Source organism: Mus caroli, unplaced genomic scaffold (genome assembly GCF_978045245.1).
Source record: "Mus caroli unplaced genomic scaffold, Mus_caroli_1 scaffold_12, whole genome shotgun sequence".
In the NCBI taxonomy this organism is placed as follows: Eukaryota; Metazoa; Chordata; class Mammalia; order Rodentia; family Muridae; genus Mus; species Mus caroli.
Window position 1 is genome coordinate 64,693,533 of NW_028227267.1, and position 25,808 is coordinate 64,719,340.

At 38.3% G+C, this 25,808-nt stretch overlaps 1 long non-coding RNA gene across 1 annotated transcript in view; it reads right to left on the reverse strand.

Annotated features, from left to right (window-relative positions):
• Positions 1–16,594: 16,594 nt before the first annotated feature.
• Positions 16,595–25,808, reverse strand: part of LOC147001906 (uncharacterized) — a 69,052-nt gene continuing 59,838 nt past the window's right edge. The window contains exons 2-3 of the long non-coding RNA XR_015044743.1: positions 18,260–18,332; positions 16,595–16,680 (exon numbers count right to left, since the gene is read on the reverse strand). This is a non-coding gene — a long non-coding RNA (uncharacterized LOC147001906). The remainder of the gene's footprint in view (positions 16,681–18,259; positions 18,333–25,808) is intronic.

Genomic DNA, 25,808 nt, shown 5'->3' on the forward strand with positions numbered 1-25,808 from the left:
CCTCTTTCAGTCATGCTCACAGTCACTGTTTTAGCAGACAGTTTTAACAACCCACACTTGAACTACTTACAAAAGTTTCTCCCATAGTAATCTTTACACATCCATAAAGCAGAAATCAGGTAGATTATTCCTTTATTTAAGATCCTTCAATCTGATTGTCTAGCTCTGGGCTCGCTGTTCGGTCTGGAGGGCACTTGAGGAATCCCAAGAACATCCTACTTCCCCATGAAAACCTTCAAATGCCCCAACCATAACCAGCTTGGTCCCCTGTTACACCACTTCCATTCCAATTGGATCCACCCACCATCGACCAGGATGCTCCCTTCAGAGTAGGGTCCACCACTGGAGATGCAGCCTGCAGAGTGGGATCTGCTTGAGGTACATCCAGCAGAGTAAGAAACTCTGACCTCCACTGTCTGTCCCATGACTTCTCTCATCTTCCAGAGAAGACATGCTGCCATCAGGATCATCCAGCCAACTGCAGGGAAAGCCAGATGCCTAAAGAACAGTGTAAGAACACAAACAACAGGATCCAATACACTATGGCACCACCAGAGCCCAGCTATCCTGCTACAACAAACCCTAGATACCCTAAAGAAGCTGATGCACAAGAAGAGGATCTTAAATATAATCTTATCAAGGCAATAGAGGATTATAAAAGGGACATGAATAAATCCCTAAAGGAAAGACAGGAAAATATATTCAAACAGAGATATTAAAAACGGAAACAGATAAGTACAAAGAAATTCAAGAAAATACAATCAAACAGGTGAAGTTTATGAATAAAACTCTCCAAGACCTGAAAAGGGAAGTAGAAGCAATAAAGAAAACACAAACTGAGGTAAGCCTAGTGATAGAAAACCTAGGATAAAGAACAGGAACTACAGAATAAAGGAGATGGAGGAGAAAATCTCAGGTGTAAACAATACAGTAGGAAAAATTGAATAAAGATTAAAAAAAAAAAACAAAGAAAATGCAAAATCTAAAAAGCACATGACACAAAACATCCAAGAAATTTGTGATACCATAGAAAGGCAAAACCTAAGAATAATAGGATTAGAAGGAGATTCCCAGCTCAAAGGCCCAGAAAATATCTTCAGCAAAATCATAGTAGAAAAGTTTCCTAACACAAAGAAAGAGATACTTATAAACATACAAGAAGCTTGCAGAACACAAAACGGATTGGTCCAGAAAAGAAAAATTTCCAGCTATATAATAGTCAAAACACTAAATATACAGAACAAAGAATTTTAAAGGAAGCAAAGGGAAAAGGCCAAGTAACATATAAAGGCAGACCTATCAGGATTACACCTGGGTTCTCACCTGAGAATCTAAAAGCTATATGGACCTGGGCAGAGATCTTACAGACCCTAAGTGACCACCAATGTTAGCCCAGACTACTAATCCAGCAAAGCTTTCAGTAGCATTAGATAGAAAAACCATGATATTCCATGACAAAACCAAAGTTGAACAGTACCTTTTCACTAACATAGTCTTAAAGAGGATACTAGAAGAAAAATCCAGCTCATTGAGGCTAACTATAGTCAAGGAAAAAAAAAAGAAGAAATAAATAATTTTACACTATTAAAACCAATAGAATAGAAACACACATACATACTCAAACACACACACACACACACACACACACACACACACACACATACATACACGCACTCAGCTAACACCAATATCAAAATAACAGGAAGTAAAAAAATCATTGTTCATTAGTACCTCTTAATATCAATGGACTCAATTCCTCAGTAAAAAGATAAGGTTATCAAAGTGGATATATAAACAGAATCCATCATTCAGCTGTATACAAGAAACATACCTCAGCAATAAAGATATTCATTATCTCACTATAAAGGCCTGGAAAAAGGTTTTCAAAGCAAACAAACCCAAGAAACAAACTTGAGTAGTCATTCTAATATCTAATAAAATAGACAAAACAGGATACTTCATACCCCTCATTGGAAAAAATCCACCAAAAAGGACATCTCAATTCTGAACATCTATCTATGCCACAAATGCAAGGGCACCCACATTTGTAAAAAGAAACATTGCTAAATCACACATTGAATCCCACACATGCATGAGACCTCAACACCCTATTCTCACCAATGCACAAGTAATTAAACAGAGATAGAAACTAAACAGAGAAAAACTGGAACAGATGTTATGATTCAAATGGATCTAACAGATGTCTATAGAGCAAAACACAAAAGAATAATCTTCTTAGCATCTCGTGGAACATTCTCCAAAATGGATCATATAACTAGTCACAAGCAAGCCGCAACAGATACAAGAAGATTGAAATAACCCCATATATCTTATTAAATCACCATGGCTTAAAGCTGGACTTCAACAGAAACAACAGAAAGCCTACATATTCATAGAAACTGAATAACTCTCTATTCAATGATTACTGGGTAAGAAAAGAAATAAAGAAATTAAAGACTTTCTAGAATACAGTGAAAATGAGGGCACAACATACCCAAACTTATGGGGCACTATGAAAGCAGTGCTAAGAGGAAAATTCATAGCACTAAGTACCCTCATAAAGAAATTGTAGAGTTCTCATACTAATGAATTAAAGACTGCAGACTCTAGAAAAATAAAAAGCAAACACACCCAGGAGGAATAGATGGAAGGAAATAATAAAACACAGGGCTGAAGTCAATCAATTAGAAACAAAGAGAACAATACAAAGAATTAATGAAACCAAATGATATTGATATAGAAACAGAGAGGTAAATGAATGGGATAGAATAAAAAGAAAAACCAGAAATAAACAAACACACCTAAAGACACTTGAGCTTTGACAAAGAAGCCAAAACCATACAATAGAAAAGGAAGAGTATCTTCAACAAATGGCTCTGGTCTAACTGGATGTCTGCATGTAGAAAAATGCAAATAGATCCCTATTTATCACCCTGTACAAAATTCAAGTCTGAATGGATCAAAGACTTCAACATAAAAACTAAAAAACTAAATCTAATAGAACAGAAAGTGGGGAATAGCCTTGAATTCATTGGTGCAGGAGACAACTTCCTGAACAGAACACCAATGGCTCAAGCACTAAGGTCAAGAATTAGTAAATAAAATCTCATGAAACTGAAAGCTTCTTTAGATCACAGAACACCATCATTAGGACAAAATGACAGCCTACAGGTTGGGAAAAAAATCTCCACTAACCCTACACTAACAGAACACTAATATCCAAAATTTACAAAGAACTTAAGATGTTAGACACCAACAATCCAAATAAACCTATTAAAAATAGGGTACAGAGTCAAACATATAATTCTCAACAGAGAAATTTCAAATATCTGAGTAGTACCTAAAGAAATGTTCAATGTCTTAGTGGCTAGGGAAATGAAAATCAAAACAACTCTGAGATTCCACCTTACACCCATCAGAGTGGCTAAGATTAAAAACTCATAGGACAGAACATGCTGACGAGGATGTAGAGCAAGAGAAACACTCCTCCACTGCTGGTGGGAGTGCATACTGTACAATCACTCTGGAAATCAATTTGGTGGTTTCTCAGAAGATTGGGAATAGTTCTACCTCAAGACCTAACTATACCACTTCTGGGCATAGACCCAAAAGATGCTCCACCATCCCACAAAGACACTTGCTCAACTACGTTCACAGCAGCTTTACTTAGTCAGAAACTGAAAACAACCTAGATGTCTCTCAATTGAATAACAGATATAGAAAATGTGGTATCTCTACACAATGGAATACTAATCAGCCACTAACAACAAGGGCATCATGAATTTCACAGGCAAATGGATGGAACTATAAACTACCATCCTGAGTGAAGTAACTCAGACCCAAAAGGACATGCATGGTATGCATTCACTGATAAATGGATATTAGCCATAAAATACAGGATAATCATGATATAATCAACAGACCCCCAAAAGCCAAATAACAAAGAGGGCCTCAAAGAGGATGGTTGAATCTTTTCCAGAAAAAGAAATAAAAATAGATATCAGTTGTCAGTGGAAGGATGGAACTGGGTGGAAGAGGGAATGAGGATGGGAGAGGGATGTATGGGAATCATATGTAGGAAGAGCAAGGGAGAAAAAAGAGAGATTGGCAGTAATGTGCAATCTCTAGGACATGCCAGAGACTTGGGATGGGGAGAGACCCCAGAGGATGTACAGGGATGATTCTAGCCGAGACTCCTAGTAGTGGGGGATAGGGATCCTGAAGTGGCCACTTCCTATAGCCAGTCAGGACTCCCAGTGGAGGGATAAGGACAGTAACCTACCCACAAAACCTTTGATCCAAAATGTATCCCACTTGGGAATCTTATGGAAGAGTTGGGAGAAGGATTAAGGAACCAAGAGGGCAGGGACTTTACAGAAAGACCAAGAGAGTCAACTAACCTGGACCATTAGGGGTTCCCAGAGACTGAATCACCAACCAAAGAGCAGGTGCAGGCTGGACCCCTGCACATATCTAGCAGATGAGCAACTTGGTCTTCTTGTGAGTCCACCAACAATTGGAGCAGGGTCTGTCACTCAGCCTGTTGCCTGTCTGCCTGTGGATTCTGCACTCCTAAATGGTCCACCTTGTCTGGCCTCACAGGAATGTGATGTGTAGTGGTTGGGGGTGGGAAGGTGGGTAGGGCATAGAGAAAGGGAAGGTATAATGGGGGGGCGGGGACTTGCATGAGGGGGTACTGGGAGGAGAGGAAGGTCAGATACTGGATTTTAAAGTGAGTAAATAAATTCTTCAATGACTGGGTAGACAACAGTACAACCAAGTCCAAACTCAGCAGGCCATTGTAACTATTTACAATGTAGCCACATTATTTCTTTATTGCCTTGCTCAATAGTTATTGCCTCTTGTCCCAAGAAAAGGAAAACAAGCAAAAAACAAAAACAAAACCTGTGATCACAATTCCAACCCTATGAGCTTCTTGCCTTTTCATGAACTGTGAACACTCCCACTCTTTTATCTTTTATGCATTTTAGTGTATGTGCTTGAGGGGTTATGAGTCAGGAAACTATGTCAGAATGCTATAGCTCTATGGGAGAGAGATACAGGGGAGTGTATTCTATTGTGTAATAAGGGAGAAGTTGTGGTGGGTGAGGGGGGGTGAACTTTTTCTTTATTCTTATTTGTTCACTTGCTTAAAATGAAAAGAGATCTTTTGAGTAACTATCATATTCTTCACGATTCCTGCCCATTACCAGTGCAAGCTATGGAGCAGGTTTATTGTAGTGTGAGGACCCATAGCAGTAAACGCTCACTGGAAGCTGAGGCAAGCCATTCTGTGGAGTACAGACTGTCAGATGTAAGATGGGAATTGTTTGAAGCTCATCAGCACTGAAATTGACCAGACCCACCCAGGATCAAACAGATAAATGCATTAAGTGCATTGAAGAGTAGTGGTCTCATCCATACTTAAGACCCTGAAAGTTGGGGACTTGAAGACATTGGAGAAGTCTACTGTTTTCACACAAAGGAGGATATATGGGAAACAGTGTGGACTTCCACTACAGGGGCTCAAAAAGACATTTATTAAGTCACCCTTTTGTCTCTGAGAATTAGAGGGATTTGTTTTTTTTTTCAAAAAGCATCCTAGACAAGACCACTTGTCTAGGGACATTAACAGCGATTTTCCATGACTTATTGATTATAGCATAGTCAATGCAGATGTATGCAGAACCAAGGCCTGCTATGTGTGTGCATTTGATAGACATAAAAACCAACAAATCTCTGAGTTATGTTATAATTTGAACCCAATGATTAACATGTGACTTTTTCATTGTATTTATTATAAGTTAAAATATTCCATTTTGGGCTTTGAGTATTACTAGGGAAAAATAAGAGTATGATGTTAACTTGGACCTCCTGAAGATTCTAAGCACTGCTGGTAACAAACAAGTGAGTAGAAGCCTCCTTTCACTCCTTTACAAGACTTATTTTATCTTTAATAACTATGTATTAGTTTGGTAAGCCTACCATAAGAAAGCCCCCTGATGGAGTAGCTTAAACAACATGAAGTTACTGTCATGAAGTATAGAGCCTGGAAGTTTGAGGACAAGTTATCAATAAGTAGACTCCTTCTGAAGTCTGTAGAACGAAAGAGATGGGCTCCAGATTTGTCACCTTGGCTTTAAAATGCCAATTGTCTTAGGTCTTAGGGCTTTTATTGCATTTCTGAAACAATATCAAATGCAACTTAGGGAGCTGGGGTCAGCTACTGCTATAGTCTACCATGTAGAGAAGTCAAGACAGAAACTCTAGGCAGGAACTGGGAAACAGGAACTGAAGCAGAAGCCATAGATCGACACTGCTTGCTGGGTTGATCCTTTTGGCTTGCCCAGTCTGCTTTCTGACAGCATCTTGGACCATCTACCCATGGGTGGCACCAACCACCCTTTCACATCAATATTGAAAATGACCTAAAAATGACCCACTGGTTTGCCCACAGAAACATCTGTTAGGAGTGTTTCTCAACTAACATTTTCTTTTCATGAATGACTCTAGCTAATGTCAAGTTGAAATAAAACTATCCAGCACGCTTATGTACTGCTTTGTATGTCTTCAAGCTGCACCACATTATGCATGTTTGCAATGTGGATCATGGAAATATATAACTGTATCACACTGAATCAATAAAAAGCAAAATAAAATATAGGTTTATCTTAATATAAATGGAAATATCGCTTATTCAAAATGAGTTGAGGATATGAGCAAAAATGGAACCGAAATAGACTTTCTTGAACAAATACATAAAACCTAAGCCATTAATCAGATAAATTTATATAATAAACATAATTAATATAATTGACCATAAAATTCCTCTTGAGTTTACCTTTAAATTAAGATATTTATTCTTGCTTCCATTTAACACTGTAGAGTAGACCTTCTTGTTAATATGAAGCAAAAATGGGAAGCAAATTTTATGTTTTGAGTAGGATGATACTGAACTGTATAGGTGGTATTCACTTCTAGAAAGAATCTATGGATATAACTGAATTCATAAGTGACTGTCAGAGTTGTTTATTATAGATTAAAATAAACTCATTTTAAGTATTTTTACACATAAAACTAAAGACATATATTCTTTAAAAACATAATTCATAGTGGTTTCAAAAGTATTAACTTTTTACATGTATATTTAAAGAAACCTGTGAACTATCTCTACACCAAAAACTAAATTATTATCGAATTTTCAAAGTCCTAAAGTTGATATGCAACCCCATTTGCATAGATTAGAGTGTTTTAAATATATCTATACCCCAAAATTGATCTATGAAACATATGCTAAGTTAAAATCTCAGTGGTGTGATTGACAGGTTCACCACAAAATTTATATAAATATTCAGAGCATAAGGGTAGCTAAGGAAATTTTGAAAAATAACACCCTGGGAGGGATTATATATAAAAATAAGCTAAATGAAGCAGTGCGGCACTGGTATAAATAGGGACAGTAGACCAGTGGAACAGAATAGAGTGCTTGTTTGTAAAGTAATGACTGACAAGGTCAACCACCTCATTCTGTTTTTTCAAAGTACAAAGCTTTATCACTCCCCTTGTTCCAATTTCAAAAGAATTTACATTTTTTCTAGGCATTTTAAGGCTCCTCAAATATTCATTCCTATCCACAGTCCAAAACCTTTGGGTTATTAAAATATTGGTATCTCTTTATCTGCACTTTAGCCTTGATTCATTATATTGGTCCATTTTCTATAGCTAATGATGATGATGATGATAAAAGTCTACAATGACAAGTATTCTAACAGGCAACAGTAGATTCTAAATACTTCAGACAGCATCTAAAGATGTGTTAATATGTTTAATCTGGATGAGTAAATCTATTCCCCACATTCATTATGCAGATAATTTTCTCCACTAATGGCTTATAAAGAATAATACAATCTACAAGATCATATTCAGCAGAAATCAGTAATTATTATGTTAATATTTGCCCAAATGAAGCAAAGTCTGAATCTCATAAAAGATCACTCTGGTATATTAACTTTATTCATTCATTTTTCTATTCCATGTATATTTTAAAAGAACTTATAGCTCAGTGATTTTATTTATAAGGAACAATACTTTTCAATTTATTGCTTAAATAAACAGGGCACAGAGAAATGACTTTTCCATTGTACTTGTGTGGTAGGTGTGCCTGTGGAAGTGAAGATAGAGACTTGATGCTTCTCACACATTGAATTTATCAGAAAAAGTAGTTCACTTTTGGATTCCCTGACATAATGCAGGAATACATATATATTTCGCTAAATGTATCAGTTAAAAATGTTTAAAGTCAGTCTAGACTAAAACACTTGTATGTGGCATAAGGCTTTTGCAACCTGGGGTTGGGTTGGTACAGGAATTGTGTCTACAGTGTGTGATAGCTCTGTTGGAGTCTCTCCTTATAATTTGAGATATAATTCAACCTTAGCACATTTAAAACAGTAGGATTCTTCAGTAGAACCTCCCACACGCTGTGAACTAAAAATTGTAAAAAAAAATGAATACTTTAAAGTTATAATCAGTAATTGCTGAATTTTAAAAATGTAAATATTCGGAAATTCTTAGAATTAATGTGCCCTTTTCAAAACCTTTGTGTGCATGGCTTTTAATATACTAAGATGATTCTGTCAGCTTGATGACCAGAGAAAATTTGAAATTCTTGAATCTGAAGCGAATATCTAAGTACTAAAGAATACATTTATACATGGTAAGAAACATGCATTTTAGTATTCTTCTGGGGTTGTTCCAAGATAAGTGGACACTGTTTTTACTTTTTCCTTGTTTCTTCCCCTCCTTATGACCTCCAATTGGCTATTTGATTGCTAGGATTAGAGAAAACGGTCCTGAGACCATTATAACAGACCATTCCCAGTAATAATTTATTACACTTGATTTTCAAACACAATGGCTCAAAACTGACCTCTTTCTTGAACAGCCATCTTCAAGGCTTTCTTTCCGGGTCATCCCTATGCATAGGCAGAGGAGATAGGTGTTTCTAATACGCATCTTACTATAGGGTTACTTATTCCAAGATACAACTTATTATTCTTAATGATCATGTCAACAGTTAAGTATCAACACTTCTGTTCCAGGCAACACTACGCACAGTGCAGGCCCTGGTTAGGTATGCTTTGTGTTAATCCACTCATTTCATCGCTATAGTCACTGCAGGGTGCAGGCATGCCTTCATAGTTCTCTTTACACAGGAGAAAGCTGAAGCACAGACAGGTTCAGAGTTATGGCCACGTTCACACAGCTAAAGCAAACGAACAGAATGAGGTTTGCAGCCAGGGTTTTCCTCTTGAATCATAGATACAAGACTATATACTATACTGTCAACTCTGTACTAAGTCCCAGAGTCAACAAAGTAAGCACAGTAGTCAATCCTATGTGGGCCAAAGGGTGAGAGATGCCACAAAGAGACGAAAGACTAAGAAGTCTTCAGCGGATGTGTAGTATCAGCGCAGAGCATAAATAGTCACCAGGTGAAATGGAAGGGTGTTTGAGACATAAGTCAATAGTAGGAAAGATTCTGCTGTGATAGTTGAACTATGGGGGACAGTGATCAAGAACTTAATTGAGCTGGAAAGATGGTTCAGAGATTAAGACTTCTGGATGTTCCTCCAGAAGGCTTGGGATTCATTCTGAGCAATAATATGGTGGCTCACAACTGTCTGTAACCCAGTTCTAGGTAAGTCAATACTCTCCTTTGGCCTCCCCAGGCACTAGAAATGCGCCTGCCCGGGCTGTAGGCTGTATGCAAGCGAGAACTGATAATTCATCATCTGTCTTTTAACTGTAGGAACCAAATCTGTCCTAGCTATAAAACATGACGACACAAAAGAATTATTCCTCATCTGGTTTATAGGAATGGTTAAGGAAGACTGATATCAAATTGCTGTCCTAAGGTCAAAAGATTCTCTTCGATCAAACAAGAAATGCACATTAGTGTCATGTTGCTGTTGGTTTCTTAATTCATACTCATTAATTCATAGTTCATTACTTCATGGTAACCTTTATTCTGTATGCCTAGGCCAAAAATTCACTGGTTTGGAACCAGTCCCTTTCCTGTGACCTCAGAATAAAAAGAAAATATTCAAAATACAGAAGATAAAATGGAATATTAAGTAGGAATCTTGAATATCTGACTAGTCAGAACTAAAGAGCATTTTCTTTACATAATCCATCTTGCTTATATGAGGGATGGGCCAATGAGGAAAATGTTGAACTTGAAAATGTGGGCAAACCATAGGTTCTGAAGTTACCAATGGGCCTTCAGGATACAAATAATTCTGACTTTTCCATTATGTCAGCCAAAAATCATTTCAAAAATATTTTAGCTTTGGATTTCTTTCCTTGTATAAAGAAGTCTCCATTCTCAGAATATTAGTATTGAAATTCCATCTTCTGAAATATAATATTAGATCAGTTACCCCAGCATCTTATGGGCTTTAAACATTGTATTTTCCATTTACATTATTGGCTAGGATGACTCTGAACTCTCATTCTTAGTTTGAGGACCAAGATAAAGGAGAAAATCCTATCTTGTAAACAACTTGTCCTGGTGCAGAAGGGAGGGGGAGGAGGAGGCAGAAATAGCAGTAAGCATTTAGAACTCCTACTGGAACATGGATTATGTTAATTTCATTATGCTATTGGCAAATATGTCTCTCATAAGACCAATAATTTTGTCAAAATGAAGAGAGGAAGTATTTGAAACAGTAGTACCTCTTCATATTCACTGTATCATGTTAGTCAATTTGTACTAAAATATGCATAATATTCATATCATCTACCAAAATTAGTGTAATATCTAGACCCTGAGTTAGGAAGAACATCACACTACAGCCCTGAGCATCCATCCCTCGATTGTATCTAAGTACAGAGGTTTGGCTAGACTCAAAGCATCCCGGGTATTGAGGACACTGGGTGCAAATGAATGATGGATCCTGAATCTCTGGTGCCACAGGTTGTGGTTGTTGTCACAGAGGCTCACACACTTGGGATTGCATACAATATAGTGTCTTGCTAATCCAACATATTGTGTGACCCTTGGGGAGCTCTTTTGAGAAGGACAACTTTGTTCACATAATGCAATCTGATGGTCACTTTCTACCTTACCTTCCAAGGCTTCTGTTCTTTGAGTATGTACTTGCAGGCACCACACTTGCCCTCTGTTATGAAGCCTGAAGTACATTTGCAGTGTATCTGGCCAAATCCCACCACAGTAGCTTCCTTCATTAAACTAGATCTCCAGTTCAGATGATTCCTGCCATTCTGAGAGTTTTCCTGGGGGACTCTTGGGCTCTTCAGTGCTGGTAAATCTTACTTGACACCTTTTCAGTCTATCAGAGACTCCACGAAATGAGGGAATTGAGTTTTTAGTCACTTTTCATACAAATTCTCTCTGCCAAGCATTTTGTGACCTCATGCCTGAAGGCGGGTTTCACACAGGGAACTGAAAGAAGTCATCTTTATAGATGAGTCACAAGAATCTGTTGCATTCTTCCACTGACAGGTCAGGCTGTGATAGTGGGCTCTGCTTGCTGCACTCTTAATTGATTAGAAAACACTACATAGGTTGCTTTTTAAAAGAAGTCTTGTCCAAGGCAAAGTGTCTCTGCCTATAAAGAGAAGTAAGGGACAGGCAGTTAACTACAGTTTTTGTCTAGCAGCTTTTGTCTATCTGACTCTACTCTTCAAGTGGAGATATGCGAAGAAGTCTGGAGCAAGTAGAAGGATTTCTTCTTCTTCTTCTTCTTCTTCTTCTTCTTCTTCTTCTTCTTCTTCTTCTTCTTCTTCTTCTTCTTCTTCTTCTTCTTCTCCTTCTTCTCCTTCTCCTCCTTCTCCTCCTTCTCCTCCTTCTCCTCCTTCTCCTTCCTCCTCCTCCTCCTTCCTCCTCCTCCTCCTCCTCCTCCTCCTCCTCCTCCTCCTCCTCCTCCTCCTCCTCCTCCTCCTCCTCCTCCTCCTCCTCCTCCTCCTCCTCCTCCTCCTTCTTCTTCTTCTTCTTCTTCTTCTTCTTCTTCTTCTTCTTCTTCTTCTTCTTCTTCTTCTTCTTCTTCTTCCAGCTTGCTTTCCCGTTTTTATTTCCTGGGATCCCAGACCATACGATAAAACCACTCACATTCAGAGTATGCCTCCATCCAGTTAAACCTTTCTAGAAACATCCGCAGGTATGCACCCAAAGTTGCAATCCCATAATGATTCTGAATGTGACCTTGTTGAATATGATGATTTAGCATTACAGTCAGTGATCCCTTAGCCATTCATAATCAGACAGTTACAGCTCTTGTTTTTTTTCTTTTTTCTTTTATTGGATATTTTCTTTATTTATATTTCAAATGTTATCCAGGTCTCCCCCCTGGAAACCCCTATCCCACCCCCTTCCCCTGCCTCTGTGAGGGTGCTCCCCAACCCACCCACTCCTCCCTTTCCACCCTGGCACTCCTCCCACTGATGTTCAACAAGGCCCTCCTCGGCCACATACTGGGCTGGAACCATGAGTCTCTCCATGTATACCCTGGTTGGTGGTCCAGTCCCTGGGAGCTCCAGAGGATCTGGGCTGTTGACACTGTTGCTCACCCCATGGGACTGCAAACCCCTTCAGCTCCTTCAGTCTCTTCTCCAACTCCTCCATCAGGAACCCTGCATGCAGTTCAATGGTTGGCTGTGAGCATTCACCTCTGTATTTGTCAGGATCTGGCAGAGCCTCTCAGGAGACAGCCATATCAAGCTCCCATCAGCAAGCACTTACAGGAATCCACAAAAGCATCCAGATTTGGCTACTGTATATGGGGTGGACCCCCAAGTGGGGCAGTCTCTGGATGGCCTTTTCTTCTGTCTCTGCTCCACAGTTTGTTCCTTATTTCCTCCTGTAAGTATTTTGTTTCCCCTTCTAAAAAGCACTGAAGAATCCATACTTTGATCTTCTTTCTTGAGCTTCATATAGTCTGTGAATTGTATCTTGGGTATTCTGAGATTTTGGGCTAATATTCACTTATCAGTAATTGCATATCATGTGTGTTCTTTTATGACTGGGTTATCTCACTCAGGATATTTTCTAGTTCCATCCATTTGCCTGCAAATTTCATGAAGTCATTGTTTTTAATAGCTGAGTAGTATTCCATTGTGTAAAAGTACCACATTTTATGTATCAGTTCCTCTGCTGAGGAACATCTGTGTTGATTACAGTTTCTGGTTATTATAAATATGGCTGCTGTGAACATAGTAAGGAATATATGTCATTATTACATGGTAGAGCATCTTCTGGGTATATGCCCAGGAGTGGTATAACTGGGTCCTCAGGTAATACAATGTGCAATTTTCTGAGGAACTGCCAGACTGATTTCCAGAGTGATTGTACCAGTTTGCAATCCCACCAGCAATGGAAGGGTGTTCCTCATTCTTCACATCCTTGACAGCATCTGCTGTCACCTGAGTTTTTGAACTTAGTCATTCTGACTGGTGTGAGGTGGAATCTCAGGGTCATTTTAGTTCTAGCTTGAGCAATTAGACAACAAAAGGAGGTCAACAAAAAGGAAAGGAAGAAGTCAAAATACCACTATTTGCAGATGATATGATAGTATACTTAAGTGACCCCAAAAATTCCACCAGAGAACTCTTTAAACCTGCTAAACAACTTCAGCAAAGTGCTGGATATAAAATTAACTCAAACAAATCAGTAGCCTTCCTCTACTCAGAGGATAGAAGAGGCAAGAAAGAAATTAGGGAAACAATACCCTTCACAATAGTCACAAACAATATAAAATATCTTGATGTGACTCTAACCAAACACATGAAAGATCTGTACGATAAGAACTTCAAATCTCTAAAGAAAGAAACTGAAGAAGACCTCAGAAGATGGAAAGATCTCCCATGCTTGTGGATTGGCAGGATTAATATAGTAAAAATGGCCACCTTGCCAAAAGAAGTCTACAGATTCAATGCAATCCCCATCAAAATTCCAACTCAATTCTTCAGAGAGTTAGAAAGAACAATTTGCAAGTTCATTTGGAATAACAAAAACCTAGGATAGCAAAATCTATTCTTAACAATAAAATAATTTCTGAGGAAAATCACCATGCCTGACCTCAAGCCGTACTACAGAGCAATAATGATAAAAACTGCATGGTATTTGTATAGTGACAGGAAGGTAGGTCAATGGAATAGAATTAAAGACCCAGAAATGAATCCATACACCTATGATCACTTGATTTTTGATAAAGAAACCAAAACCATTCAATGGAAAAGAGACAGCATATTCAACAAATGGTGCTGGTTCAACCAGCAGTCAAGATGTAGAAGAATGAAAATTGATCCATTCTTATTTGCCTGTACAAAACTCAAGTCCAAGTGGATCAAGGACCTCCACATAAAACAATATAAACTGAATTTAATAGAAGATAAAATAGGGAAAAGCCTCGAACACATGGGTACATAGGAAAAGTTCCTGAACAGAACAACAATGCCTTATGCTCTAAGATCAAGAATTGACAAATGGAACCTCATAAAATTGCAAAGCTTCTGTAAGGCAAAGGGAACAAGACAAAATTTGCAACCAACAGATTGGGAAAAAAGACCTTTACCAATTTTACATCCGATAGAGGGCTAATATCTAATATATACAAAGAACTCAAGAATTTAGACTGATATGTGATATATAAGCTATTAAGTGTGTGCTATTTTGTCTTCAGAGTAAATAGATTCAAATTTTTGTTACATAAGTGCTTTAAGGACTTCTTGAGTTCATAGTGGGTGTGGAGTCCAGATTTCAATAGTTCTAAAACTTTATTACATTCACACAGATAGCTGAAGTTAACAATATAGGGTTATATAAATTCCACATCCTGAATTGCCTCACCTAGTTGAAAATGCCCCCCCAGTCTTTCATTATAACATGGAGCCATTTATTTTGAGAAAGGCAAGAAAAAAATAACGTTCAGATAGAAAAGATCTAAACAGAAATGGCAATGATGACATTCGGCTTTAATCCCAGTGCTCTGGAGACAGAGGCAGGGAGATCTCAGTGAGCTTGAGGCCAGCCTGGATTTCAAAGTGAGTTCTAGGACAGTCAAGGCTATATAGAAAAACTCTGTCTCCTAAAACCACAAAAAGAAAAATTAAGGAAAGAGAATGAGCAAGCAAGCAAGCAAGCAAGCAAGCAAGCAAGCAAGCAAGCAAGCAAGAAAGCAAGAAAGCAAGAAAGCAAGAAAGCAAGAAAGCAAGCAAATAGGAAAGGCCCATAGGATGCCTAGCTGACTCTAGAATTAAAGAAGGTTGGGGGTTTTGTGATCAATCACAATATACAGCTTCCGATAAAAGAGAAGTGGTCTTAAAGACAATCCTCTGGCCTTTGAATGCTCCTACTCACAATTTAGTTCAATGTAATCTTTCTCTGAGCTCTTCAGAATCAACTCAGCTCAAGGCATCTGCCCCAGGATCTATTTTAATGTTCACTTTGCCTACGTGAATGGAAAGTTTGAGGGATTCTTTTAGATTTACCCCAATTTTAAAAGCAGAGTAGGTGGAATGGATTGTCTTCAAAGAGAACCTGTCAAGATTCAGACATGTTGTTTGTATTAATAACCAGGAGAACTTCATTTGCCTGGAAGCATGAACTTTGAAAGTACAAGACAGCATTCGTTCATACCTCTTAATTGGGCCTGTAGACTCATTTACCAGAGGAAATGAAACAGCATTCCACCAGAATTGTATTTTATTGGAGAATTCTCTTGATTGCTTGTGCTTGTCTTAATCTGTTGAATTATTGCAAAGTCACTGCTGAACTTTACAGAAATCTGTAACTGAAGATACCAGATACTTTCCCTTTAAACTGTTGTCACAGCTAGTCACTGAGGTGGTTGTCTTAGATATCATCTGTGCACACTATTTTATTTCTACAGTTTTCAAAACATGTCAGGAGAAGATAAATTTTATTTAAAAAAATACTATTTCAAAGGAAACCTACTATATAATTCCATGTAGATAACATTTGTGAAATAGTATAAAATTGGGAAAATCCTGTTTTTAGAGGGAGGGCCCAAAGGAAAAGTCTCGTCTCAAGAAGTCTAGTAGCACAGTCTTCAGGAATGGTAAGGTTGAGTGCCTTGATAGTGGTGGTAGCTAATACCCTAGGCGGAGATTTTGTTCTCTTGACCAGAAGGTACATGAGTGAGCTTGCAAAAGTTTACATTGCCTTTGGATCCCTTATGACCCTTAAACTTCCTTGTGTACATCTCTCTGTTAAAATGTGGCTTTGATTCAGAACCTAGGCTCTAAGGGCATCTAAGAGATTTTAGAGGGATTTATATTTTTTTCTTTCTATTCTTGTGATATAAACCTGAATATAGAATAAAGATGGAACTGGATGTCAGGTGCCTTGACAATAGCTTTATCCTGGGTTGACTTTCCTTCAGAACAGCACTCCATCTAAATTTACACTCTGACTGCAAGTGCTTAGTGGTTCACCAGCCATCAGTCACGGCACAAACTGTGGTTCATCCTGTATTTCTTTTCTTTTTGCTGTACACCAAGAACTTTTAAAAAGAAAAATTGCTGATATGCTACTCTATTCATTCTCTTCCTTACCTCAAGCCACACTGTTACTTGAAACGTTCGCATGGTCTCTCCATGGTCACCAGATGATACCAAGGAAATTCAGGTCCCTTCTCACTAATAAAAATAATTAAGAGCAGAATAAATTAAAGTTAATAGACAATTTTATTAGAGTTTAGAAGACAAAAAAAGATGGAGATCTATAAAACTCAGTAGCTATCTGGAGAAGGAGAATGGAGAGAAGGGGGAAAACCCCTTAATAACAATGCTATTTGAGTAAGTTGGAGGTCAGTTCCATGGTGATAGGCAGTCATGTGGTGACAGGAAGTCATATGGCAGTGATAAGGGCTTTAGATAACGAGTAAAGGAGCCCAAAATGTTAAAGACAGCATGCTTAGCAAAATAATGGAGGAAGGAAAGAAGTTAAGCTTTTCCAAGAAATTCATCGAAGTGGGAAGATTTATGAAGCAGTTTGGGTGTGTCACTAAACAGGGCTAGGAGGTAGAAATCATGGGAAAGAAAAGTGCAGTGTCTTATTAAAGGGATGGTTATTCTGCCTCTCTCCTTACCATGGCTTAAGGTAAACTCATCTTTATAGGGGTGTTCCTGATTTTCTGAGGGTGGTTCCTTGGCCAAGTGATTAACTAGCCCAGCTGGAATGTTAGGTCTCTGCCCTAGCTTGAGATTTCACTCTCTTGATCAGAAGGATAATTTTCTCTCAATGGTGTTTTCCTGCTGCTGTGTTAACAGCTTTGTCACTGTCCTCAAGAAGTTCCATTTTTCCTTAGTAATCGAACTCCCTCCTTTCACTGTTATTAGACTTTGTTAGTCTCCCTTAATCTCTTTTAATCTTGCTATACATCTTGTTCAACCTGACTTTCTTATTTTAATCCCCTCCTTACTTGTCATTTGCTTCTTGGACATTATTTTTTTTTAATTACTGAAAATTAACCCAGATGCTAGAGTTCTATAGCGCTGCCTGTCATTCCATTGCACAAGTGCTCTCCATGATGGTTTTTAATTTTCAACTCAACCCAAGCCAGAATCACCTAGGGAGAGAATCTCAGTACAGGGATTGTCTAGATCAGGTTGACCTCTAGGCTTGTCTGTGGGGAATTATCTTGATTGATATGGGAATATCCATCCCAATGTGGGGGGAACCATTCCCTAAGCTTGGGATCCTAGAATGTTAAGGAGAGCAGCTGACTACTAGCAGGAGAATGCATGCATTACTCCTCTTTCATCTTGACTGCCAATACGATATGACTAGTTGTCTCAAGCCCCTGCCTGTGTAGCTTCCTCAGTGATCGACTGATGCTTGGAACTGTGAGTTAAAAATAAACCCTTCTCCTCTAAGTTGCTCAGGTATTTTTTATCACAGCAATGGAAATGAAACTAGAACATTCTTTCAGTTTTATACTAATGTATCTAGTCAATTCTATATTCACCATTCCTTTAGTGTACTCTTGACTTGCATTCCTACATGGATCAACTTAAAGTTTTAGCTCTAAATATTTAACTTCAGTATTATAAAATATCTAATTGAGAAACCTTACTAAGTGCCTGTCCAATCTTATTTTTATGATATTTATATGTCTAGTTCCTAGACCATCCATCATTTTCCTATCAATACCTTTATATTTTCATCTCATATTCATTGACCTGAGACTAGTAACTTGAAATATTTAAAACTCACCAACACATTTTTCTCATTCTTCTTTGTAGCCTTCCAGCAGCCATGGATGAACTAGGTTTACCTGAAAGGGGGGCTGTAAATGAAAAGGACAGGGTGGGGGAAATAAGAGAAGAATGAAGCCAAGACAAGGTTTTGATCAAGGCTTCCCATTTAATATTCAGCACTATGTTTATATAGGGAAAGCCCACAGCCCATCCTTTGTTTCAGCTGGATTATTTTACAATGCTAGCTCAGTGTGCTGTCTATTCTTCTAAGTTCCCATAGGAAGTTGCACATGCAGCCAAGGATGACTCCAACTAGGTTGTTAAGGTCCAAGATGGCAAACACTCAAGGTCTATTCTACCTGTTTAAGGCTGGAAAAAAAAACCTGCTCAAGGCTGGGAAGGGCACAATTTCCCCCTTATTGTTTTTTTTTAAGATTAGCAGTACCAGTTGCTGGACAAGGGCATAAGATTTACTTGTTTTCCATAATTCTGTCTAGGGTTAAGAGTGGCCAGGTGACCATGCCTGTTTTATGTCGGTGTCTATATTGCTCCTTCTTACCTCTTAGGAAGAACAAGCATAGCATTGATGAATGTCTCTATCTTAGGTAGATTAGGAGCTCAAGAACACTCTTACCTGTCTCTGACTACCAGCCTTCTATAGCACACTCTTTCCCATTCAGACCAAAGCAAAGAAGGATATATGAATATGCACTCAATGCTTTTTTTTCATAGCAATGAATAGCTGCAATTGTAAATAGCTGATCTTGATGAAAGCAATCCTGTATGAAGTCAACCAATCTGTTTATGATACAAGGTCCAAAAGTTAAAAGCAACAAGATTATAACTAATGGTTCAAGCAGTGTAGAAATTAAAGTTGTAAGTCATGGGGAAGTGGAGAATCAGGATTCAAACCATTCCCGACTCTGTCCTTTTTCTCTTTTTCCTTTGGCTAGTCCTTCTCAAACTTTAGCCATAAAATGCTTTACTATGATCGGTGTAAAAATAACATTCTTCATGGAGGGCTGAATAAATAAAAGATCAAGTCCTCTCCTGTTTTGAAGGACTACCTCAGACAAGGAGTTTAGAGATTCTTGCAAATAGAGGTTTCTATTATTTCTATATCTGTATCTATTGCTGTTCTAAGAAGCTCATAATTTTTTTCCTTGTAAAACCAGGGCAGAAGCCCCAGTAGATGCTCCTCCACACTCAGAGAGTTTCTCAGTGGGTCCCACTGTTTTAAGAACCCTTGTTTGGGCACCACCTGTAGCCATCCAGTGGCTATGAATGAACTGGGTTTATCTGAAAGGGAGCTGGAAATGAAAAGGACAGGGGGCAAGAGAAGGATGAAGCCAAGACAAGGTTCTGATCAAGGCTTGCCATTTAATATTCAGCACTATGTTTATATAGGGAGAGCCCACAGCCCATCCTTAGTTTCAGCTGGATTATTTTACAAAGGAAGCTCAGCAGGTAGTCTATTCTTCTAAGTTCCTATAGGAAGTTGCACATGCAACCAAGGATGACCCCACCTAGGTTGTTAAGGTCCAAGATGGCAAACACTCAAGCTCTATTCTACCTGCTCAAGGCTGGAACAACCCTGCTCAAGTCTGGGAAGGGCACACTTCTTTCCCACCCATTTAGTAAAACCTGCAGTGAATATGGAAAATTAGTAGATGGGAATTTTTAAACATCCAGGCCCATATTTAGCAGCATCATATTGTCTTGCTTATAGCATTTGTGAACTACAGTCTCCCTATCCTTCAGTTTACTCAAGCCGTGAATTCATCACTACTCTCTCTAACTTATGTATTTCCATGATCTCTTTTTGTGCATGTTCAGAAATTTTTATCCAATTATATTTATCTAATAGTTAACAAAAACAGAAATACATGAAAAAAATGGACAAATTACCTGTCATCCCATTTTTCTTGTATACATTGTATCTTCTTTTTTTGGATAGCCAATATTTTTAAACTTATTATTTTTAAGCCATAATTAGTATGTCAAGTTATACTAGCTAAACAACTTCCTTGGAAAATGTTTCTCTGACAGTCTGTGAATGGTATGACTTTGTTGGCTTCTGGACTTCCAAGTTTGTTCTGGCAATTTCTTTAGATGTCATGATGCTAGTTATAGTCTAAGGACAACAGAGCCCACAGGTACTTTTTGCACATGCTCCATCCTTGTAGCCACATCAGGGCTCTATCGATCAATTATGGCCTCAATAGAAAGTTAATCAAGACCTTGTTCCAACAGATCATTGGTCCATTATACTTCCTCAGAAGCAAATAAGCACCCTGAAGATCTCACCCAAGTATCCGTAGCAGTCTTCATCACAAAATACATAGCTTCATCACATTTTATATTTTAAAAGCCTTGGCTATAACACAGTGACTCTCCACCTTCCATGTTGTGACCCTTTACAACAGATCCTCATGTTCTGGTGACCCCCCAGTCATAAAATTACTTTGTTGCTACTTCATAACTGTAAATTTGTTACTGTTATGAATTATAATGTAAATATCTGATATGCAGTGCATATATGTGATATGTTACCCCAAAAGGGTTCATGGTCCACAAGTTGAGGACCACTGCTGTAACATACACCCTGTCTATTAGTGAAAAAATGCTTTTCTTTTTAAGTGAGAGGTAATACAAGTCAATATTTAAAGTTAGTAGTATGAAAAGAACTATAAGGGTGAACTTTCTTCAAATTTGTGAAACAGCAACTTCCTAAGTAACACCAGAGTGGCAAATGAGTGAGAAGTGGCTCTATTTTGTGAATTGTTATGTTGTGTTTTGTTTATGTTCATTATGACTTCTTTAGGATTTTGAGACAACAGTTTTATAAAAAGATATCTATTTCTCAAAACAAAACGCCCAACCAAACCAAACAAAATACTCAACACAACTAAACCAATAACCAGAAAGAGTCACAGCTTTCTTCCAGGCAAATTGGTCAATTTATTCTAGGGAAGCACAAGGACACAGGCACATAGTTAGTTCTGTTAAACATGTTTCCCCTGGAGTCTTCCTATTCTGCATACCTTCAGCTGCTCATTGTTTTTATGTTTTCAACTTCTTTAAAAACTCTTATTGCCTAGTTATCTCCACTTGCTTCATGTGTTGCTCTTCACTTAACCTTAGCACTTTATTGTACTATGTTTAAACTATTACTGCTAGAAATTATTTTTAAAGATATATTTCCTTTAGTAGGCATGCTATTTCTCAAGTATTTGTACTTAGAGAATTATAAATGATTTATTTTGATCCACAGCTTCAGAGGCTTTTGCACATGGTTGTTTGTTCCCATGAGCTCGGGCAGTTCTTTATGGTAGTGGGAGCATACAGTAGAAGATTTTTCCCACTTTATGGTAGTCAGAAAGCAGATTAGAGAAGCTATCATGGCTGACAGAAAACAGAGTGAACAGAATACAGGAAGGGGCAAAAATAATGACAAGCCTTGAAGAACAGACTGTTAGCTGACTTACTTCTTTCAGCCAGGTAGAAATTTCAATTACTTCTCAATAATCCATTCGATTTTTGTATCCATTAATGGCCACAGCCTTTATAAGCTAATACTCCCTGGAAATAATCTGATAGGCACTTAGAAGTGTGTTTAATAATCTCCTAGGTATTTATTAATAAATACAATAGGATTAGCCATTATAACAATTTGATGTTTCTCAAAGCAGATGCACAACCCACCTGCAGCAAAACAGTTAAGGTACTCTTGCCAGTTAGCTTTGGTATCTGCACTTAACTGAATTCCAGGTGATTCCGACATGTATTGCAGAGTTGATAAACTACCAGCAGTATAAATGCAATCATATCTATACTTTAAAGGCTGGGTTCAGGAATCAAACTTTCTGATATATTCAGGCTGTTATTTTGAGAAAAATCATTAACTTTTTTTGGATTTTCTTTATTGGGAAAGTGGACAGTCCGATGATGCACAGAAACACTAGTGGAGATCAAATGAAATACAAAGTGTGAAATGTTTTACAAACTGTAGTGTTCAAGAGCATTTGTTAGCTGCCATGACTCATGGTTCCTCCCTTGAAATTCTCTAGAAGTTCTATTTTGCTCATGCTATTTGCATGCTGGCTTTTTAGCTGCTTAATTAAGATTACATCACCTACAGAGTAAAGCCACAAGCCTCTTCAGGTCAGAAAAGCACCTGGGTAGCTAGGGCGCAGGGTCGGCTGACACTCACCAGCTACCCACAACACCTGCCACAGGATCTTAAGGCTTCTGGTGAGTGGAACACAGCATCTGCTCCAATCCAATTGTGCTCGGGACCTGAGACTGCATTAGTTAGGGAAGCAGAAAACCGGCCTGAGTAGGGCCACAGGCCTCCTCCGGCCAAGCCAGCACTGGGGTAGCTAGAGCGCAGGGTCGACTGACACCCGCCAGCTACCCACAACCCCCGCCACAGGATTTTGAGACTTCTGGTGAGTGGAACACAGAGTCTGCTCCAATCTTTAAACAGTGACAACAATAACAACTAACCCAGAGATTACCAGATCTCGAAAGGTAAACGGAATAATCTTACTAACAGAAACCAAGACCACTCATCATCATCAGAAACCAGCACTCCCACTTCGCCCAGTCCAGGGCACCCCAACACACCGGAAAAGCTAGACACGGATCTAAAAGCATATCTCATGATGATGGTAGAGGACATCAAGAAGGACTTTAATAACTCACTTAAAGAATTACAGGAGAACATGGCTAAAGAGTTACAAGTCCTTAAAGAAAAACAGGATAACACAATCAAACAGGTAGAAGTCCTTAAAGAAAAACAGGATAACACAATCAAACAGGTAGAAGTCCTTAAAGAAAAACACGAAAACACATCCAAACAGATGATGGAAATGAACAAAACCATACTAGACCTAAAAAGGGAAGTAGACACAATAAAGAAAACCCAAAATGAGGCAACACTGGAGATAGAAACCCTAGGAAAGAAATCTGGAACCATAGATACGAGCATCAGCAACAGAATACAAGAGATGGAAGAGAGAATCTCAGGTGCAGAAGATTCCATAGAGAACATCGGCACAACAATCAAGGAAAATGTAAAATGCAAAAAGATCCTAACTCAAAACATCCAAGAAATACAGGACACAATGAGAAGACCAAACCTACGGATAATAGGAGTGGATGAGAATGAAGATTTTCAACTCAAAGGACCAGCAAACATCTTCAACAAAATTATAGAAGAAAACTTCCCAAATCTAAAGAAAGAGATGCCCATGAACATACAAGAAGCCTACAGAACTCCAAATAGACTGGACCAGAAAAGAAATACCTCCCGACACATAATAATCAGAACAACAAATGCACTAAATAAAGATAGAATACTAAAAGCAGTAAGAGAAAAAGGCCAAGTAACATATAAAGGCAAGCCCATCAGAATCACACCAGATTTTTTACCAGAGACTATGAAAGCCAGAAGAACCTGGACAGATGTTATACAGACACTAAAAGAACACAAATTCCAGCCCAGGCTACTATACCCAGCCAAACTCTCAATTAACATAGATGGAGAAACCAAAGTATTCCCCGACAAAACCAAATTTACACATTATCTCTCCACGAATCCAGCCCTTCAAAGGATAATAACAGGAAAAAACCAATACAAGGACAGGAACCACGCCCTAGAAAGAACAAGAAGGTAATACCTCAACAAACCTAAAAGAAGACAACCACAAGAACAGAATGCCAACTGTAACAACAAAAATAACAGGAAACAACAATTACTTTTCCTTAATATCTCTTAATATCAATGGACTCAACTCCCCGATAAAAAGACATAGACTAAAAAACTGGCTACACAAACAAGACCCAACATTTTGCTGCTTACAGGAAACTCATCTCAGAGAAAAAGATAGACACTACCTCAGAATGAAAGGCTGGAAAACAATTTTCCAAGCAAATGGTATGAAGAAACAAGCTGGAGTAGCCATTCTAATATATGATAAGATTGACTTCCAACCCAAAGTCATCAAAAAAGACAGGGAGGGGCACTTCATACTCATCAAAGGTAAAATCCTCCAAGAGGAACTATCAATCCTGAATATCTATGCTCCAAATACAAAGGCAGCCACATTCATTAAAGAAACTTTAGTAAATCTCAAAGCACACATTGCACCTCATACAATAATAGTGGGAGACTTCAACACACCACTTTCACCAATGGACAGATCATGGAACCAGAAACTAAACAGGGACACAGTGAAACTAACAGAAGTTATGAATCAAATGGATCTGGCATATATATACAGAACATTCTATCCTAAAACAAAAGGATATACCTTCTTCTCAGCACCTCATGGTACCTTCTCCAAAATTGACCACATAATTGGTCACAAAACAGGCCTCAACAGATACAAAAATATTGAAATTGTCCCACATATCCTATCAGATCACCATGGACTAAAGCTGATCTTCAATAACAAAATAAATAATAGAAAGCAAACATTCACGTGGAAACTGAACAACACTCTTCTCAATGATACCTTGGTCAAGGAAGGAATAAAGAAAGAAATTAAGGACTTTTAGAGTTCAATGAAAATGAAGCCACAACATACACAAACTTATGGGACGCAATGAAAGCATTTCTAAGAGGAAAACTCATAGCTCTGAGTGCCTCCAAAAAGAAACTAGAGAGAGCACACATTAGCAACTTGACAACACACCTAAAAGCACTAGAACAAAAGGAAGCAAATTCACCCAAGAGGAGTAGACAGCAGGAAATAATCAAACTCAGGGGCGAAATCAACCAAGTGGAAACAAGAAGAACTATTCAAAGAATCAACCAATCAAGGAGCTGGTTCTTTGAGAAAATCAACAAGATAGATAAACCCTTAGCCAGACTCACTAGAGGGCAATGGGAAAGCATCCTAATTAACAAAATCAGAAATGAAAAAGGAGACATAACAACAGATCCTGAAGACATCCAAAACACCATCAGATCCTTCTACCAAAGGCTATACTCAACAAAACTGGAGAACCTGTATGAAATGGAGAAGTTCCTAGATAGATACCAGATACCAAAGTTGAATCAAGATCAGGTTAATGATCTAAACAGCCCTATATCCCCCAAAGAATTAGAAGCAGTCATTAATAGTCTCCCAACTAAAAAAAGCCCAGGACCAGATGGGTTTAGTGCAGAGTTCTATCAGACCTTCAAAGAAGATCTAATCCCAGTTCTTCACAAACTATTCCACAAAATAGAAACAGAAGGTACTCTACCCAACTCATTCTATGAAGCCACAATTACTCTGATACCTAAACCACAAAAAGACCCAACAAAGATAGAAAACTTCAGACCAATATCCCTTATGAATATTGATGCAAAAATCCTCAATAAAGTTCTTGCTAACCGAATCCAAGAACACATCAAAACAATCATCCATCCTGACCAAGTAGGTTTCATCCCAGGGATGCAGGGATGGTTCAATATACGGAAATCCATCAACGTAATCCAGTATATAAACAAACTCAAAGACAAAAACCACATGGTCATCTCGTTAGATGCGGAAAAAGCATTTGACAAGATC